Below are 21,792 nucleotides of genomic sequence, written 5' to 3' on the forward strand. Positions count from 1 at the left end.
AACATAAATAAGAATTATGGGTCAATTTTTAGTGTAAGAGCTAGTCAACAGTTAGCCTGAGCTAATGGCTGAGCAGTTTTCATTAATATGAGCCTCTGTGTGTTTACTTGGGTCCAAGTGGCTGCAGGACTGGCAGGTGAGAGATTTGTCCTGACCAAGGGCCAGGTGGGACACAGGAAAACTTCAGCTACACTGTACCTCTGTGGAGGCAGTGAGCTTGGTTTTGATTGCAGCCTGTAAGTTCCTGTCCTCTGGTTAACCCTGACCATACCGAAGAAGGCAGAATAGCCCATTTAGGTGGGTATGCTCTTTGGAGATGCGCAGGGCCGAGTGTGAGTCCCTGCTCAGTACTGTAGTGGCTGTGTGGTGCCAAGCCAGTCAGTACCCCTGGGCCTCAGACTTTCCACTAGTAATTTAGTTAGCAATAACTAACTGTTGTGTGATAAAACTCGTCCTGGAGAGACACTGAGGGAACACTAGCCCACTTGAACATATGCTCTGGCAGGCCTTATCCTTCTCCCCATTCCCTCTGCCTTGCTAAAAAAAAAAAAAACATTAGGTTACATTCCTATAGCTAGCCACCAAGATCTATTCCCTTATTGGGCCACTTCCTCCCCCTGAGGCTGATTACCAAGGTCCAGTGATCAAAAGCCCCCTTTGGCTCACCTAAATAACATGCCCAATTAAAATTAAACACCTCATCCTAACACAGGGTTTCCCCGTTTACCTTTATAAGCTGCCGTTTTCCTGTGTGCCATGGCTGTCCCCTCTCTATCCAGAGGCAGTCCTTTGTCCCTTGGGGACAAATAGCCCCTTTCCTTCCTCACCTTCCCCTTCTCCCTCATCCTCTATCTCCTTTTCCACTGCATCCTAGCCCATTCTAACAGAGACCTCCTCTTCCTCTTCTCTTAACAATGACACCTGCGCCGGGCGGTGGTGGCGCACGCCTTTAATCCCAGCACTCGGGAGGCAGAGGCCGGCGGATCTCTGTGAGTTTGAGGCCAGCCTGGGCTACCAAGTGAGTTCCAGGAAAGGCACAAAGCTACACAGAGAAACCCTGTCTCGAAAAACCAAAAAAAAAAAAAAAAAAACAATGACACCCGCAAGGTCACTGGCTGCTGTTTTTCTGCCTGAGTCACAGAGCAGCCACTTTAACTTTTCTTCCATGCTTAATAAAGGAGCTCTCTGTGCAAATAGGTGTTTGGGTGTGGTTTGTGTCTAATCTGGGGTGTGGAAGGGATCTCCCCACTCCTCTTCCCTTCCACCCCCCCATTCGGGAGTCCTGTTCAGACACAATGAACGCATCTACTCACTCCAGATAGGGAGCCCATAACAGACCAAAGTACAGATGCCACCAAAGTCCAACTTGATGAACCAATGAGTTTTATTGGGGTTACTTTCAGGAATGTTAATTCCAGGTGAGGGGTTAGTTACAGGAGCAGAAATGACTCAAAGACAGCTGCATTAGCAAGGCCCACCCAACAAGGGTAACAGTGCACAAAGCTGGGAACCTGGAGCTCACTGCACAGCCTGCAGGCAGCTCAACAGGTTGAACATGCCCTTTCCAGGTGACTCAGTTGATCTAAACCTCTTCCAGGTAGCTAAGCTTCTTCCAGGCAGCTGGTCTGGTCTCAGAGTCTTTTTTGCAGCTCAGCTTCCTTCCATCTGAGGTGGACTCTCAGCTTTTATTGCTTACTCTAGCAGGGCAGAACCCAGTGAATCTGGTCAGCTTTAGGGACTTCCTGAAACTATCTTGAGTTGTTTGCCTTCCTGCTCAAGAGGTTTCCTTGAAGAATGGAATGTTTCAATCTGGGAGGATACTATTTTACAATGCTAACCCACTAGAAAAGTAGGGTAAAAGGGTCCAGAGAAGGAACCATTGTTCAGAAAATAAAAATGTCCAATAAATATGTGAAACGTGTTCAGGTTTTCTGGCCACCTGGAAACGAGACCTCATTCTTGCAAAATTGAGAAAATTGAGGCTATCAAGCAGTGGCACAAAGATGCTGTTACTGGTAGGAATGGTCCAGCTACGCTGAAATGGTCTTTGTGAGTCTCTGTCAGATCCTAGGTGCAAGCCCTTTGACCGTACCATCCCATTTCTCAGGAGCTATCCTAATGATATAGCTGTATGTTATGGATCTGAATGGTTATTGCTGTCTTGCTTATAATGCTTTTTTAACAAAACAAAACAAAACATTTATTTATTATGTATACAGTGTTTTGCCTGCATGTCAGAAGAGGGCACCAGATCTTTTTATAGGTGGCTGTAAGCCACCATGTGGTTGCTGGGAATTGAACTCAGGACCTCTGGAAGAGCAGCCAGTGCTCTTAACCTCTGAGCCATCGCTCCATCCCCACTTACAATGCTTTTTTTTTTTTTTTAAAAAAAAAAAAAGGAGGGACACATTTTGGGTTAGGCAGAAGCCTGGTGCAGGGGAATCTCTCAGGAGTCTGTGGGGAGGACCCCAGCTTAGACTCCTAGCAATAGTGGATAAGTAGCCTGAACTGCCTGACTCCTGTGACCAGACTGGTGCCTGACCCAACTGTCATCAGAGAGGCATCATCCAGCAACTGATGGAGGCAGATGCAGAGACCCACAGACAAACTTTAGAGGGAGTTCAGGAATCCTGTGGAGGAAGAGGAGAAAGGGGTGTAGGAGCCAGAGGGGTCAAGGACACCATGGGAAGGCTCACACAGTCAACTCACCTGGGTTCATAGGGGCTCACAGAGACTGAACCCACAACCGGGGAGCCTGCATGAGACAGACCTAGGCACTCTGCGTATATATTACAGTTGTGTAGGTCCTCCTATGGGACTCCTAACAGCGGGAACAGGGCCTGTCTCTGACTCTTTTACTGCTTTTGGGACCCACTCCTCATACTGGGTCACCTTGGCCAGCCTTAATACATGGGGAGGTGCTTAGTCTTACTGCAGCTTGATATGCCATGTTTTATTGATATTCATAGGAGACTTGTCCTTTCCTGAATGGAGACTGAAGAGGGGGGAACCTGGGGGGTGGGAAGGGGGGATGGAGGAGAGGGGCTGGGAGGGGAGGGTGGGGGGAGACTGTGGCCAGGATGCAAAATAAATAGATTAATAATTAAAAAGAAAGGAAGAAAAAGAATGAAAATGCAACGGGAAAGAAAGGAAAGTGAGGGAAGAAAAGGCAGAGAGGCAGGAACATGGAAGGAGGCAGAGTGTGAGGAGGAGAATGCCCAACATGATGTACATGTGGGTAAGAAAGCTTCAATAAACAAAAACAACAAAGGAAAAGGAAGGGCAGGAGGGAAGGGCAGAGCTAAGGAAGGAGGGGGGAAGGAGAGAAGTTGTCTGCTTATGAATAGCAAGATGGCTGGCAAGCAGTAGGCCTGTGGGTGCAGGAAGAGCTCCAGGCTCTAATTCAGCCACAATGCTGCCAGCCACCTCCAGCTGGAGGGATAAGGGGGCTCAGTCCTTGCAGAGTGACATCGGAACAACATGCATTTTCATTCTTCGAAGACAGGGTAGAGCAGAAGCCAGGAGGCTGCACATTCAGCTGTGCCCAGCAGTTAACTTCTAGAGAGCCGGAGCAGGACAAGAGGCAGAGGGTTCGCGCTTCACTCTCTGCTCCATGTACAGAAATAAATCTGTGGGTTTGCATTTCCATATTATCATCGGTCCTCCCAGTTCCTAAGACGCTGTCAGCTGCAGGCTGACCTGGGGTGGCTCCAGCTGGAGGAAGACCAGAGGTGGCATGTGGCATTTCCAGTACCCACCAGATACCTCACGGGCAGATACGGCCCACAGATGCTGAGCAAGGCGTAGGAGTCTGAGGCCTGAGCACAAGTCTGGATTGGAGACTCACAGTGGAGGACAAGTCCCTTAGAACTTCGGGACAGTGGGGGGGGGGGGGGGGGGGGGCGCAAAGATGTCCCATAAGAGAAGGTAAGGCTCAGAACCAAGTGTAGTGGACACCCAAGGCATGAGTTCCAGTGTCCTTCCCGTGGCTGGGTGTCTGTATGAATTCCAACAAGTTCAGGGTTCAGGTTGATTTCCCCACCCACTGATATCTTGTTAAAGCAACTCTATCTTTTTCTTGGTCTTAATCCCTGCTTTTTCTTCAAATCTGCCGCTGTGTGGGCTGAACTTTTTTGCTGCTAACTTTTAAAAAGAGTACTGTATTTTGCCTGCACATAAATGCACTGCCTCCCCACCCCCGCCCCCTCCATGGGCAGGGCCCGCAGAGACCCTAACAGAGAGTCAGATCCCTTGTTCTGTTCTCTTAGTCTCGGTTCTACTCATTTCTGCCCTGATCTTGATCCTGCAGTCTAGTGCTTTGAGACTGACTTGTTCTTGTTTTCCTGAGAGCTTGGTGGGAAGCACTGGTGCTTATTTGGATCCCTCTGGTTTTTAAAGCAGCAGCCTTCGTCGTCGTAAACTTTCCTCTAGAACCGACCTTCCTGTGTCCCAAAGGTTCTGATATTAGCGCTGGCATCTTCACTAATTCCGAAGATTTTAAAATTTCTTCTTTAGTTTATTCAAAGAGACAGTGGCCACTCAAAGCTGCATTTGGGGTAGGGGCAGCATGGCTCAGAGGATAAAGGTGCTGGCTGTGCCAGCCGGATGACCCGAGTTCAAACCCAGGAATCTGTGTAAAGGTGGAAGGAGAGAATCACCTCCACAAGGATGTTCTTTGGCCTCCACATGTATCCCACGGCACGTGTGCATGCGAACACACACATACACACAATAACAATGCATAAAGTAATATTAGGTGCCGTTTTCAATCTCCGTGTATTTGTATTATTTCCCGGGCTACTCTCTGTGACGTCAGCTCCAGAGGAGCCAACTCTCTCTTCTGGTCTCAGAGGGCAGCGCAATCACGCAGACAACCTATACGTAGACACACTCTTATAGACATGGTTACAAATAAAATCTAAAAATCAGGAAGAATGATAGTAAAAGAGGGAGAGAAAAATGCAGCAGCAAAAGAAAAGGAAGGAGAAACGAAAACAGTGCATTGGAGGACTGAGTGCCCTCCGAATTCTGCAGGTTGGGGGTCTGCCAGGGAGAAGGTGTGATCGCTTGAAGTTGGGTTGAAGTTGAACCTCTGTTTAGTTATATTTAAACTAGTGCTGAGCTCGGTGTGGTCAAGGGTTGGTTTCCCAGCAGTGGCATGATCACTTTAGGGACTTTTGTTCTTTATGTGCCAGAAACTACTCTGACCATTTGATCTTTTCAGTCTGAGGGCCAGCCAAGGTTCTCCTTCCCTCCCAAGTCTGTACACCTTAGGGACAGTGTCCCGTCCAAAGGGTGTTCCCCAGCTGTGTTGGAGGTGGATGAGGTCGGTGGAGCACTGTGATGTGTTGCTGGAGAACCTGTCTCAGTGTCCTCCGATCCTGCTGGGTGATAAATGCCTTGTGGGAGGGAAGAGGCCACGGGGAGTACCCACTGTTCTCCCTTTAGAGTTCTCGTTCTCTAAGTGAAAAAGTGCAGGGCAGAGGGAGATGTGGAGTTCAAGCTGCCTGCTGAGCCCTGGGTTAGTAGACTGCCATTACCCCACTCCTTGCCAAAGTGTGCAGGGGACCAATGGCCATGCATGGCACAGCTCAAGCCTCCTACTACCTAACTTCATGGTGTGTCCCTGTCAAGGCCACCCCCAGTCCATGATGCCACTTTCCACCCATGGACTGTGGAAGGCAGCTGACCTGGGATTGCTTGCTATCAGCTTCCAGAGTAGCTCAGGCTTGAAGAGTGGCCATTCTAAGACAGAGTGGATCTCTTTTCCAGGGATAACCCATACAGGATAAGTCACTGACCACAGCAATGCAAATGCTCTGGGCTTGGCCTGTGAACAGGACTACTGATCTTTTCTCACCAATACCACTTGAATTACCTCCGGGATGCAATTTCTATTTCTGCTGGCTGATGAGTCATGCAGACGCAGCCTTTGCTTCTTGCTCCTTTCTGCCGAGTCATTAATCCATTTCCCCACTTCTCAGCTGTCCTGTCACCCTCTTTGTGACTTCCAATGTCTTCTACTCTTTCTCCCTGGGGAATAGGGTCTGTTCTTTGTTATCTAGGCTCCTCACATTCATGTTACATGGAGACAGCTTCTAATCCATCCTCTGAAGTCTGAACGCTCATAATGGTCTTTGGAGCTCCCAACTCCCCTTCCTTTATCCTTCTGACTCCAGATCCCTGTGGATTCAAGTTTCATGCTGCTGAGAAGCCCTACCGCCCTGAGTAATCCCCACCCCTCACCTCTGCTTCTTCATATTCCTGCACAGGCAGAGCCCAGACCCCCTACTCTGTAAGAAGACTTCAACATCTATCCCATTTTATTCATGTTTTCTCATTTAATTGCCAAAAGGCAGCTATATTGTTGTGGGGGTTATTGCTTTTATTATCATCTCTGCTTTCTCGAGAGATGAAAGCAGAGGGGGTCGGATGAGCTGCATCTTATATTCTATGTAGTGTGACAGATCACCATGAGTTCAACAACCCACAGTCCACACTCATGATCTCAGGACTTCTGGGTATCAGGAAACCGGGGTTCTTATCCAGATCCTCAGCATCAGGTCTTTCCCAAAACCTCGGTCGGGGTATTAGTCAGGGCAGAGTCTCACGTGAGGTTCAACTAGGCAAGGACCAGCTTCCAAATTACTCAGTGGCTGTTGATGGAACTTCATCTCCCATGAGCCCTTGGGCTGGACTTCCATTGCGCCCTGAGCTGTGTTTTTTCTTCCGACTTCACCAGCACCTGGGAGCAGAGCCAGCAGCTGAGAACCCACGAGTGAAACAGAGGCTGCAAGCTCTTGTAACAAATCCAGGAGCGACTCCATCACCTTTGCTGTGTTGGTGGGATGGAAGCCAGTTGCCACACACGCTACATTCAATTGCATTGGTGGGATGGAAGCCAGTTGCCACACACACTGCATTCAATTGCATTGGTGGGATGGAAGCAAGTTGCCGCCACACACGCTACATTCAAGCAAAAGCTCTGCACAGGTCTTGACTAGCTGGAAGAGGCGCCTCAGGCTCTTGGAGTTAGCCGACCACAGGAAGCCACTCTCCGTGCCTGGACTCTTACTAGTTCCCTGCTCTGGCCTACTCCAAATGACAGCAATGATATTGTTTACCTCATGTAACTCCATTTAGTAAAAATATTTTTTGGGGGGAATGCTAGAAAAAAAAAAATCAGCATGCTTTCTGAAACAGAGCTCTCTAAGATCCAGCAGCGGAAGTAATGTCAGAAGAAACCGGTGATGCTCTGCTTATAAAGGCAGCCAGTGGCAGCTTCACCCCAACCCTCGGACTCAGACACTGGGCACAGTTCCGCCAACTGCCATTCTGGGGAAGGATATGGATCTGAGGAGCAGGAGACAACCACCCACCACATCAACATTCTCTGTGAGTCACCTTCCAAGCCACTCGGGTGGACACAAACCAAGCCCAGACTAAAGAAGGTTTCCCTTCAGTGGCAGCCAGGAAAATAGTCTTCTGTCAGCCGGGCCACTGTTCCTCTACTCTGGACGGCTTCTGACGGGGATGGTTACCTGGCAGGTGGCTCCTGACCAGCTTGCAGGGAGTCTCTCAGGCTCTAAAGCCTGAGTCCCAGGTTGTCCACCGCCTCGCCCCTCAGAAGGTCACTCCTATGTCTCCAAACCTAGTCATCTCTTTATCTGGTACGTTCTGTCCTTAGCTTGACTCAAGAGTTAATAAGTTATTTATGGGGCACTCATTAGAGGGCAGACACCCCTCCAAGCACTGACAGGAATCCACGTACATATATATTCACGTAATGCCAAGACTAAAAGGCTAAGAGCACAGCCCCGAAGTCAGAGAGATCCATTTTGGCAGTGGCCTGTACTTTGGCATGATGCTTCATCTTTCTGAACCCTTTCCTCCTCTATAACATGGAAATGATTTCTCTACTTTGCAAGACAGTTGCAAGATTAAGTGATTTAATTGCAGGTGAGCACTTAGCGCCATGCCCATAGTTAATGCCTAACACTTCACTATCCCCAGTATATGGAGAGCTCTGTGAAGGCTGGCTATGTCTGTCTTCTTTACCTTCACACCCTCAATACCCCAGATCTGGCAGGTGGTAAGTACTTAATAAACATTTGTCAAATGGATTAATGAATGAATCAGTACTATTGTGGTTAATGGCTAAAATAGTTATCTGGTGTAACTTTCCTAGGAGCTCAAAGATCTCTCAGTGCTACTCAATTCGGTTCCAAAGTCCACCTTGTCTGATAAGTAACAGGTCTGGCCATTTAGCTGGACATTAGGCTGCAGTCTGAAGAATTAACTTTGATTTGCCTGAAACCATAGAATAGATCTGGTTACAGGGTTGGCGTGGTTAGAGGGGTGATGCTCAAATTCTTGGATTCCCGATTCATTACTCCTACACACTCAGCATATTAAGACCACCTCATCTTGATGGATTTTGCAAGCAAGGAAAACTCCCTGTGAACTCCAGATTTGGAGTGGGGAGGGCTTCTTAATTCCACATGACCATGAATCATTTTGGTGCTAATAGTGGAACACAAGCCACCTGCCTAATATTTGCTGGTCTCAGATTACCATCAGATATCCTTGCAGAGTTTGTCAAGCATTCTAGGGGTGGTTTCCTCTGTGTACCAGCTACTCAGCATGGCCAGCAGCCACTCCCAGGGCTTGAGAACAAATCTCAGTCTCAGCCCCACAGCTCTGTGACCTTGGACAAGACATTCAACTTGTTTACATTTTCATCAACAAGTAGGAAACTAATACCTTGTGAGGACTTAATGATCACACCTGTATAATAGAAGATACCTTGCCTAGCACAGTTCCCAAAAAATGTAGAGTGCTTCAAGGTCTCTCACTCTCTGCACATTATCCAGTTGTGGAGCTCTATGTTAGTTACTATCTACTGCACGATGAAGCTTCTCCAGTGAGGGTTGAGTGATGCACTAATCTATGGGTATATCTACATGGCATTAGGAGTCATTGTATTGCTATGTTCCTTTAGCAGAATCATAGTGGTAGGCTTTTCCTTAGGACCTGTGACCTATCTAGTCTCAGGGTTTGGGCCTCATTAACAGTATCAGGCATGGGTTCTATTTCATGGAGTGGGCCTTAACTCCAATTGAAGAGTGGTTGGTTGCTCTCATCACATCTGTGCCATCATTATACCAGTGGGCATGTCTTGCAGATAGGTCACTATGGAAGCTTGCAGGGTTTGTAATTGGGTACACTGGTGATTACTTTTCTCCTCTGGCAGCATGTATAGCAATTTCCAGCACTATGAATGCTAGTCAGTAGGGAGAAGCTTCCAGTTGAATACATCTAGATTTTTCCACATTCTGTAGCATAAGTATGTGGTATCTTCAGCAACAGAGTCTTGCCATCAGGTTATGAAGGGTAACCAACAGCATTGACAATAATTCGTAATGTTTTGGAGGGGCTGTGGTGCACCTTTGGCCAACAACTCAAAAAGATGTAACCCGTTTCTGGTACTGGGGATTTTATTTGGTAGCATATAATGTCTAATTAGGGTATTTGGTCCCCCATTATATGGGAACTCCATTTAAGCTCCTTTTATATATTTCCTCATCCTAAATCATGCTGTTAAAATGATAAGAAAGCATATGAGACAGGTACATTTTTTTTTCATCCACTGAGGCAATACAAGTAAGTTAATGAAATGAAATGGCTCTGGGTATAAATGTTCTGAGCTGAGGGTTGACAAGCAGAGAGCTGAAGCAGGGATGCCTGATCAGCATACAGTCTGCAGGCGGCTCAGTCAGGTTGCCCTCAAGACAGTTCACACAGGATCACTCCTGGGACAAAGGGCAGAAAAGTTCAAGAAGACAAGTCTCACTTTATTCATTGAATTATTACTTTATTAATTAACAAAAAGTTACTGAATGCCTACTATAAACTGGATGCTGTTTGATGTTAGGTATGTCATTGGAATAAAAACAGACATTGCCTATGCCCCTTGAAGTTCACCATTACATCAAGTAATAATTTGCCACAAGCCCTGGCGCTTCAGCTCCAACCATGATTATTTTCTGTGCCAACACTTTTGGCTCCAAGTCTGAGTCTTGTTATCTCGTGTTATTCACGCTGTCTATTGACCTGATGAATTTCCATTCTGACTCATCCAGTTCAACCAGATTCTGACACCATGATACCAAAAGCCTGTCAGTAGATGGTGTTTGGGTGTTTTTGTTTGTTTGTTTTTTGTTTTTGTTTTGTTTTGGGTTTTTTGGGAGGGGTTGTTTTGGTTTGGGGGATTGCTTGTTTCTTGTCTATGGACAGGATTTTAGCTGGATTTGATCACTGGTAACTTGCACATGTGACTCGCTGATGGAGGTTTTTTAATTAGTCTACTGCAGTACTCCTACTCATGACTGTTAATTACCCCATGTGCCTGATAGGCCAGGAGAATGCCTAGTGGGTGATCTAATGCCTAGACTGAAAGACAGTCAGGTTCCTGGGAGGCAGCAGGTGGAGCATTCTCTATTCTGTCCTGCAGCACTTTTGCTTTTAGAGGTTTGGGGAAACTGAATCAGGTCTTGATGACCACCGAGCTGTTTCTGATTCTAAGGAACGTTTTTTCACCCTGGATCTTGAGCTTACCATGCTTATGGTGAAAGCTCATTTTGGGGAAAATGCTCCATCTCTCTTTGTCTTTTGTTTTTGTTTAGTTTGGTTTCTGTGGTGCTGGGAACTTGAATATATCAGGCGAGAGCTCTGCTGCAGAACTACACTCAAGCCCCAGACACTCCTTCACACTTGTTTTGTGTTAGATGCCCTTATCCTGGCAAGGTGTTTCTGCTTTAAAATGTAGCGCTCCATTGGGTGAGTCCTGATAACTGGAAAGCCACTTTTCAAGGAGCCATGACTCATGGGAAAGAAAGGAGAAAGGAAAAGGGAAGAAGAATAGGAAGACCCTAGCAACAAACCCGTGCCTATCAGGACACACGGTTTGCAGCATGCACGAAGGAGAAGCTGGACGCTGTTCCCCAGGCTGTTCATTCCCGCTAAGCTTCTGCAGGTCTGTTGACACTGAAGTCCAAGCTAGCGCTAAGCTTCCAAAGCTCAGCATTTGGGCAGACACATGGACTGTTTGCTTTGAGCGAATGGCAACAGCTACTCTTCCCCCAGAGTTGGCTGGGAGAACATTTTTGAAACACAGACTGTCATGATTGCTGGCACACACGCTATGTGAAATGAAAGAGGCCTTTCAAAAAAAGAAAAGCGTATAATACAACAATAAGCCTACACATTCAGTTCTTTTGGTAAATGTCAAATTTTACTCACCAGCCTCACACAGCCAGCAGTGATTACTCTTCCTCGGGTATTCCCCCTTGAAAAACTATGCTGTTTGTGAAGTCTCGGCAGTTTGTTAAGCAAGACACAAATTAGACTGGGCTGGATTAGCCCACCAGTATAGCTCATGCCGCCTCCTCACACCCAGCTCCGCCCTTCCTCTTGGCAGGGATCCTCCTACACTATGGCATTGGGCTTTGCCCTTGTCCCCAGGTTTCCTGGTCTGGAACACATTAGAATGGGTGGTGGTAGAGGAAAGGGGTCTGGAATAGCTGAATCCTTGAGGGCTTTAGATCTGGGCCCAGAAAGGCTTGATTTCAAATTTCAAAGCTACTTTGTACTAGGTGAGTCTTGGCCCCCAGATCTACAAAAGTCTTAATAATAATATGAACTTATATTGCTGTTATTCTTGTTTTGTGCTGGGGATTGAACTCAGAATCTTCTACATGATTGACAAGCACTCTGTCACCGAGAGCTATACCCCAGTCCCACATGAGCTTATTAAAAATCATGACAAGGGATTGGAAAGATTGCTCAGTGGTTAGGAGAACTGGCTACTCTTCCAGAGAACCTGGGTTCAACCCCCAGTACCCACAGGACGGCTCACAACCATCTATAACTCTAGTTCCAGGGGATCCAACATCTTCTGGCTTCCTCAGGAACCGCATGCACATGGTGTGTAGATATGTACTGTGGCACACACACATAAAACAAATTTTTAAGTTGCAGTGGAAGCCCTTAAGCCCAGCACTTGGGAGGCAGAGGCAAGCAGATCTCTGTGTCAAGGCCAGCCTGGTCTACAGAGTGAGTTCTAGGACAGCCAGGGTTGTTATACAAGGAAACCCTGTCTCCAAAAACAGAAATGAAAACAAGTAAACAGAAGTTGTGATGGATGCCACATACTGCACATAACGTGTAACCAGAAATGTTCTTGGTTTTTGTTGACTGTCTTGGTCATAGGCTTCTTGTTAGCAAAAGTGGTTTAAAAGAGCAGTGCTTACATGGATTTGTATCAGATTATGGTGTTTGTCAGAAGCAGTTTCCCTATGCGTTATTTAGTGCTGTCCAGTGCAACACTGAGCATTAATAGGAATTGCTATAGCCATGCTGCCTGCCACAATATAGCCAGTTACTGCACATAACTATTGAGCACTTCTAGTTTGCCTGTAGAAAATGACGTTCAAATTTAATTAATTTAAATTTAAATAGCCGTCCTCATATGGTCTGTAGCTACCATGTTAGACTGCACAGATTTATGAGATTTAAAAGAGCTCAATCTGTGTGAAAGAGGGCCGACATTGTGATAGACTCATTAACAGAACTATAGGGATGCCTAGAGCTGGTAGGATGGAGCAAGTCTGAAAGAGTCAAAATTGTAATGCATTATGGACACAATTCTTCTTACATCTGTTAGCATATGAATAAGCAAAATATGAAATAACGCTCATCTTAGAAGCCAAATAGTCTGGTTTCAAGGGCTGTTTGATTAACTATCAATTCTACTGAACTGAAAAAGATTTAAGATTTGCAAAATTTGTGCCATTTGGTAAACAGGCATAACAAACAATGACCCAGCAGCAGCAAACATGGTCACTGAATCCCAACATGTACAGAAGAGTTTCTGGAATGTTCTCCTCAGAGGACGCTGAACTTGTACAGCTGAGATCATTTTAGGGGATGATGACCGAGAAGCAATGTCAGCGCAGTGAGCTCCCCCATGACAGACTAATGAAAAGGATCACATGAGTAGAAACTGATGAAGGCGTCCCCTGTTTGTTCTTGTTGGCACAACTCACGATACTAGTACAAATGGTGTTTGTTCAGTGACGACTGAACTGTTCCGTACATGTGGTGAGAGAATGTCTGCTACCTATGGTGTATTTAAGTGATGTAAAAATAATGATACAGAAGGGCAAGAATCCAAGATGAGAAAGCACTGATTTCACATGACTTACCGTTGACTACAGACTTGAACATGGCTGATGTTAAAGCCATCCTTCGCCGGGATCTGAAGACCTGGTTTTGAGCCTTGGTTCTGCAGGCTACCATCTGGGATGCCTTCTTCTGTCCTCCCCATTCCGGCATGTGTAAATGGGTCAGTAATGCCCACCTCACAGATTCTTTTAAGGGTTGAATGGAAAACCGGGAAACAAACTGCACAGGAAGAGTTGCCGTCATCATCATCAGGTATTCTACTTTCTCAACAAACATCTACGGGATGTGGCAGAGCAAAGCTGACAGCCTACACATGAGGAGATCAAGGCTTTGGGGTTAAATGACTTGCCCATGGTTCTACCATCATGAAGACTGTAGCTGAAGTTTTCCTGTGTCCTGCCTGGCCCACAGTCAGGACAAATCTCTCTCACTCACCCATCCCGTAGCTGCTTGGACCCAAAAAAACATACAGTCTGATACTATTTTTAAACTATTTTTAAACTATAGCCAGAGCAGGCTTCTTGCTATCTAGTTCTTATATCTTAAATTAACCCATTTCTATAAATCTATACTTTGCCATGTGACTTGTGACTTACCGGTACTTTTACATCTTGCTTCTTATGGCGGCATCTCCTTGCTCTTTGTCTTTCTCTCTCTCTAGTTAGAATGTCCCACTGAACCTTATTCTGCCTCACCAATGGCCAAACAGCTTTCTTTATCAACCAATCAGAGCAACACATATTCACAGCATACAGAACGACATTCCTCTATCAGAAGACCAGTGGGCTGACCACAACCACAGAACACTGATGAAGTTGCCCCATTGAATTCAACAGTTTCATACTTTTTTCAGATACCTTGTTCTAGAGAGGTCTAAAATGACAAGACTGTAAGGGGAGAGAAGCCCCAGCTACCTTCTATATGGAGAAGGAGAGGCTCTTTCCCAGGGTCCTTGTTAGTTATAACAATCCACAGCCGACTGGACCAGATCTAGCTGTACTGGTAAACGCAGTTTTATTGTACCACAGTGCACTCATTGACTCGGGAGGTGCTTTTCACTGCTTTGCACTACAACAGCAGAGTTGAGCAATTGCAATAGAGACCATGTGATGTGCAAAGACAAAACTCTGCACTATCTGCCGCTTACCAAATAATTAAAGAGCTCGGCCCTTTGGTCCTCAGGATCTGGCTATTGAAGGGTGTGGCTCACAATACTAGGCAGAGGCTAGCACTATGACCAGTACCGCTAAGCCTTTGGTCCCTAGATTTTTACTGTATGTGTTAGATAGCTGTATGTGTTAATGTGATCACCATTGTTGTTACTCACATGAAACCCTTGTAAAATTGGCTCTAATAACACTCCCTCAGAGAAGGGAGCGTCATCAGACCTTGACCTAAGATTGCAGTCACTCCTGCTTTCCAGTCTCCAGCTGGACATAAACCTGCCCCAGCTGCAAAGGACCTTGGCGGGTGGGGTGTTCGTCAAATCATGTAGGAGATAAAAGGTTAACTGAGGGTGGGTTAACTGTGATGTAGCAGTGTTCAACCAGCTCGCATGCTCCGGTGGGCTTTCGGCCCAGCGGCTGAGCTACCCATGCTCCTACAAGTTACCTCAGTAAACTCACTGACTCATCTAGCTGGCCCTGGGTAGAACTGTTTCTCTGGTTTGTTGGTGCTGTATCTCGGGGGGTGGAGGGATAGGGGTTTCTGTGGATCTCCCCCGGGGAACGTCATGTAACACCCAGAGAAAAGGGCTCGTGCACACACACCAGGAAGTCTTGGGACTTGTGTCCCTGCTCACTTGGGCAGGCATGGTTTTAAGGGTAGAAGGAAAATGCGAACTGAAAAAGCGCTCAGGAAACAGAAGTGGCAAACAGATTTGTCAAATGGTTCGTACACAGATGCGGATCCTCCAACACCAGAGTGTCCGTCCTCCATGGAGAAGACGTCCTTGCTTCTCCTTTGGGTTTCAGTTCCTGGTGCTGGGTCTGGAGTGGTCACAGGCTGACACGGTATTTACATAGATACAAGTGGAAACTGGGAAACTTCTGCAATGTCAACTCACATTACCAGAAGTCTTTTTCTGTAACTCAACATAATGATGCCATGTTTCTTGAGCTTTCAATGGATGAACGCTGAACACTAGAATATTTTTTTTCTTTTCTAAAATAACTTCATTTAGATAATTTTGACTTGAACATTTCTGCTAGTATAAATTACAATTTGTAATTTGCTTCTTGATTTTTGTTTGTTTGTTTGTTTGTTTTGTTTTGTTTTGTTTTTTTGAGACAGGGTTCCTCTGTGAAACAGCCCTGGCTATCCTGGAACCCACTCTGTAGATCAGGCTGGCCTCGAACTCACAGAGATCCGCCTGCCTCTGCCTCCCAAGTGCTGGGATTAAAGGCGTGCGCCACCACCGCCCAGCTCTGCTTCTTGATTTTAAAAGTTCATTTTGAATTCTTAGAGGAAAAATGTACATGTGAGGATATGAAAGGTTTTAATTTTTGAATTCTTGAACATTTATTTTAATTTTGATAACTGGATGAAAATATATTCAAAATGTAAATAATACTGGATAATGCTGTATTGGCTTTTATAATTCTTGGAGCATTACTGTCAATGAAACAATGAAACAAGTTCTATTCACTCATTTGTGAGGGTAAGGATATTTTGTGTGTAGGGGAGCCTTTAATAATAAAAGAAATATCTTTTTTTTTAAATGTAGGCAACAGATGGGAAAGGGGCTGAATAGAATCATTAACAGAATCATTAGTATGGCCACAGTCCATCACCTACCATTCCCTAACTTCTGGTAAGGACTCATTAATGGGAATTATATTATTCCACTCTTAGGAATCTGTTTCTTAGAAGAAGAAAGAAGCAGGGGGAAGTCTTCCTCCTTTTCAGGACCGCCCAGCCCTATTTAGAGCTACTTTCCAGGTAGGGCCAGGCCTCCACCACCGACAGCTCAACAGGAGGCCGCCTTTCCTGAGGAGCCCCTCAGGTTGCCAGCACAGTTCCTTGAAGCTCCACCTCTGGCCCTTTCCCAGGAGGAGGAGGAAGAGCTGCTGCTGGACCGGAAACGATGCACAAGGCCGCCTTTGTCACCTCTGTCCCACAGATGACTGCCTCTCCTGGGTTCCATTAACACAGCCATGGAGGGCACTAAAAAAACCTACTCACAAACCCACTCAATGGAAACTGGCATGGAGCCTTTGTAATTACTCACGTGGATGCCACAGCTCAGCAGGTGGGGACACCTCGGGTGCCTGAAAGAAATGATGAGTTCATTTGTTAGCCCATTCATTCATGTGGCACACATAGACTGCATGCCTACTGTGTGCCAGGCATTGTGCTAGGTATGGGGACACAGCTGTGACAGTGACCAATGTGCCCCATCTGTCCTTTGTTCTGAGCGCCTCATGACCTTCTTGGGACTTCTTGATAGGAATTTTCATTATTCATAATGAGCTCCTTTGCATCTCAATCAAGTGTATGCTAATGAAGTGACTTGGGTGAGATCCCTAGATAGACTCAGGATGGGTCTGGTGACTAAAAAGATATTGGAACGTTCGGTGCCACCCACCAATCCCTCCACCAGCACCCATGGAGAGGGTCGGAGCTGAAGACTAAGTACTGTAGAAACTTCAACCAGGAAGTGTGGCGAGGTTATGGACTGGTGAACACACCCCAACTCCGTGAAGGCAAAAGCTCTTGCACCTGAGGCCTTCTAGAGTATGCTGACGTGATTTTTCGCCTGGTTGTTCCTTAGTTTCTTTTATAATAAACCGCATAATGGAAGTTACGTTTCTCTGAGCCCCGTGAGATGTTCCAAGAGGAGGGACTGATGGGAAGCCCTAATTTATACCCTATCAGTCAGCCTATGGGTCCTCCAGGCTTGTGATTACCATCTCAAGAGAGGATACACTGGTGGAACTTCCACCTATCAGGACCACCTTCCCTCTTTCTGGGTAGTTAGTGTTAGAATCGAAGTGAATTGTATGGTACTTTGGATGTCAGAGAACTGGTTGGTGTCCCAAAGCATGAATTTCTTCTCACTCCAATAAGGGTACAGTGGGAAGGGTAACTAGATCATGAGACATAATTTCTTTAGGGTGGTGTATTCGATGAGGAGAAGGATGAAACACCTGGGAGCCTGGGGCAGGAGGAACTTATCCTAACTGAAGAGGAAGAAAACGTCCCCAAGGAAGGCTACACGGGAGTTACCCACGCAAACAGGAGAAGGGAAAGGGCTCCAGGAAGAGAAGGAAGTAGGGACTAGAGGGAGGCTTGGCAGGAGCTAAGGCTGGACCCAGAGCAGGCGTGAATGGGAAGGCTACTTGTATTAGGTGAGAAAAATGGCAAGAAGCCTCACCTCAGAATGCCCTTGGGCGGCCTTGTAGAGTTTCCTCTTCCAACACTTCATCACTCCCCAAACCAAATCTTGAGATCTACTTGTATAGAAAACACACTCACAAGGGCTCTGTATCCACTTCTCTTTTTCCTGCTGATTATGGGTTTAAGGCCTTGGGGACAGAGGCAGACCTCTCCTTTCCCAAGGCTCCACACTTGGGATTTGTCATCACCCCAACAAAAAGCTGGCTTATTGCCTCTCTGTTTGCCCTGAGACTGTAAGACATGCCTCTGCCAGACCTTGATAACAGCAAAACCTTTATCTGAGATAGTAGATGGACCCCTCATAAAATGCTGACTGTTCTAGAAATCAAGGCAGAGTACTGTGAGATTACAAGGAGACTGATGAACTGTGAGGCCCTCCTGTTAGACCATTCCAACACTATGTGATGGGTCTGTCAACCCCCAACCAAACTCAACCCTCACGGAAGACCCCACGGGGTTTCCTAAGCTTATAGCTCCAGTTTCAGATCCTTCTGTCTAATCAAATTGCTCAATATCCCTCCACAGAAATACGGAAGTAGATTAAATGAATTACTGTATTAATGAGGCAGGATGGCTCACAAAGCAATGAGATTTATGGAGCTGATCAATGGAAACTATCGTCACCTGAGAAGCCAGCCTCCGGGCAGCACAGGGCTCAAAGGGAAATCCACAGCATCGCATGAACTAGACTTTTTTTTATCTAGTTTGGGGGGTTAGGGAAAAAGACACTCACACATTCTCTTGATGATGTCCTTCTTTATTCTCTATTCTTTAAGGCTTATGTGACAGCAGGAAGTTCCAACCTCTTCTGATGGACTGGCTAGACTGGCCTTGGACTTGACCTGAACTGGGACTGGACTGGGACTGGACTGGGACTGGACTGGGACCCCAAACAATCATAACAAGGCATATGTATTGATTGTTACACAAAGTATTTCCTCATACCAAAGCCCTTAACCTTAATCTACATGTCTTACTGAAGGGGAGCATCACATGCCTCCATGACTCTAGTCCTTTATTATGAATTGTGTGCAATACCACAATAATACAAGATCCCCTGGTGTGCCTGAGGCATCTTGTGACCAAAGTCTGGGATGGCCGCAAAGCCCCCTCAGGAATACAATCACTGTTTTCCACAAGGATTCTTCAAGGTCAAGGTACCTCTAAAAATCAGCTCTTCATTCTAATATCCACCCCATGCAGTGGTTCTGCTAAATTCCTACAGAGTACAGGTAAAAACGCTTGGTTTCAGCCAAATGATGCACACCAAAAGCTGTAGCTGCGTCTTTCAGCATTAGCGTCTTTCAGCATTAAGATTAAAGGAATTAGAGACAGCCTGGTTCCTGGGTCTCAGCTGTTTCTCTTAATCATTAACTTGAGCTACAATCTAAGCAGCTCTAGCCATGTAACATTTCCTTGTATTTACTTTTATTCATCAAAACTCTGTATAAGCTAACATTATTAATGTTATCAATTAGACAGTACAGCTTAAGAAGAAATCATCTTCACAGTAGTCCACAGGTAAAAATGCCCAGTAGAACGGGATGTTTCCATGAGATAAACACATTACATTACAGGCGGTGGGAATCTCCCCACACCCAATCCAACCATGCCAGATATCAGAGAAAGACAGCAACAGCAAGCATGTAAAGGCAGAGCAGAAGCAAAAGAAATTCTGGGGTCTGTGGCTTGTTGTGGAGGGGGGGCACTTGCCTAAAGGAGATTGGCCCATCAGGGTCGTCTCCTCTTGGTGGGCTGACACCTTGAATTTCAATTTCCACCTGCTGTTCCTCTGACATGGCCACCGGAAGGAAACTTGCCAAATACACAAGGCCACCTGTCATGGGAAGAACAGTCTCTAAGTTCTCTTAAGAGATGTTTTTACTGGAAAGGGATTTTACAAGGCAGTCAACAGGTTGTTCAAGGCTGTAAAGTTTACATAAATAATTTGCAACCTATTCAGTGTCCCCCCTTTAGGCTGTTCAGTGTTGGGGTACCTGTCTAGGGAAGAGTGGCAATTAGATTTTACCCATATACCCTCTAAAGCTGAGCATAAGTGCCTGTTAGTATGTGTAGGTACTTTTATAGGATGGATAGACATCATCCTACTAGAAGAGAAAAAGTTATAGAAACTATGTAAATGACCCTTAAATTATTCCTCAACCTGGGTTCCTGGCATCCTTGCAAAAAGATCATCGGTCTTCTTTTGTTGCAAAGGTAACTAAGAACATTCCAGAGCTCTTGCAATTAAGTATAAGTTGCATTCAGCTTGGCAACACCAATCCTTGAGAAAAGTAGAAAAATACCAACCATTCCCTTAAGCAAACCTTAGCCGTTTTGTGGCCAGAGCATCCCAAGGAGGCCCCTAACCCTGAGTCCTTCCAAGGCCCTCTCATAGCTGCTGTTTGATTTGATGAAAACATGAGCAATATCTGCAGTGCACGATGCATCTGGGTAAACCACAGAAGGCTCTTTTAAACCACGGGAACCAACTCTTGCCAGCTCTAACTCCAGATCCTGCTGTCCTTCCCAAGGAGGACAGCTAGGAAACAGGGCTATGCTTAAAATATGCAGGAGAGGGTCCCTAAAAGAGCAGCAGCTCCAGTCCAAGTGGAAAGGACCAGACCAAGTCATTTTAGCTCCTTCCATTGCTAGGTTCCTTCAGCCTGCTCTTCCAACGGCGCTGGAGTCTCAATCTCTTTGGTGGTACTGGGGATCAATAGATCATGAATACTGGAACAGAATCCCATTCTTTTTTTTTTTTTTTTTTAAATTCATTTATTTACTATGTATACAGCATATGTGACTGCAGGCCAGAAGAGGGCACCAGATCTCATTACAGATGGTTGTGAGCCACCATGTGGTTGCTGGGAATTGAACTCAGGACCTCTGGAAGAGCTGTCAGTGCTCCCAACCTCTGAGCCATCTCTCCAGCCCCAGAATCCCATTCTTAAGCTGTAATTTTCTTAAGTCCTGGGCCAAGGCATTATCAAACAAGGGTGACCTGTCCCTATACCTATAAACCAACATTGTTCAGGATAATGAGTAGCCTTTTTCGCTTTGTGGTCCCTCTACTCAAATGCAAAAAGATACTGTGAATCTGGAACAAACTGTATGCAGGATAACTATCCTTTCAGGGTAAGCCAGCTTTTTGACATTGCAACATGATGCTGTCATCTACAAAGTTCATACTTGAGAACCACATCATTGGGTTAGGGGGAAAGTCTATGATGTTTTAAGTAAGATGGTGATTTTGTTTAGGCTGTATATCCTTGGCTGCATGTGGCCCATGGGTCACAAGTTGGGACATACCTACTAGATCAAAACAGTAAAATAGTAAAACTTTCCTAGTATTTGAATAAGTGAAGTGTTTTTTTGTGTGTTGTTTTGTTTTGTTTTTTGTTTGTTTGTTTTTAAGGAACTGTAGAATAGATGAGAGCAACATCTCCCTCTTTAGCCATAAGGTCCTTCATGAAGTGACATCCTCCGGACAATTTCTTTACGCTATAGGTTTGATGATTTGAATGAGAATGGCTCCCATAGGCTCATATATTTGAATGGGTGGTCCCTAATTTATGGAACTTGTTTGAGAAGGATTAGAAAGCATGGCTTTGTTGGAGGAGGCATGTCACTGGGAGTGGGTTTTGAGATTTCAAAAGCCCACACCAGGCCCAGTCTTGATCTCTCTGCCTCTAGCTTATGGATGAGATGTGAGTTCTCAGCTACTGCTCTAGCGCCATGCCTGCCTGCATGCTGTCATGCTCCCCACCGTGATAGTCATGGACTCACCCTATGAAACCGTAAGCAAGTCCCCAATCAATGAACTTTATAAGTTGCTGTGGTCATGCTGTCTCTTCACAGAAATACAACAGTAACTAAGACACAGGTATTATTACCCTATGATTGGCATGGCTCAGTGAAGGGAAGTGGTGAGAATTTTTGTAGTAAGGCTGTGGTTCTTGAAGAACTTCTGAGTTTCTTTTTTTTTCTTTTAATTATTTTTTATTTATTTTACAAACCAACCACAGTTTCCCTCTATCCTCTTCTCCTGTTCCCTCTCCCTGCCTCCTTTCTACCCACCCCCGTCCACTCCTCAGGAAGGGGCAGGCCTCCCATGGGAGTCAGCAAAGCATGGCATACCAAGTTGAG

This window comes from Peromyscus californicus, unplaced genomic scaffold, assembly GCF_007827085.1.
Source record: "Peromyscus californicus insignis strain IS unplaced genomic scaffold, ASM782708v3 Scaffold_6__1_contigs__length_162567912, whole genome shotgun sequence".
Classification (NCBI taxonomy): Eukaryota; Metazoa; Chordata; class Mammalia; order Rodentia; family Cricetidae; genus Peromyscus; species Peromyscus californicus.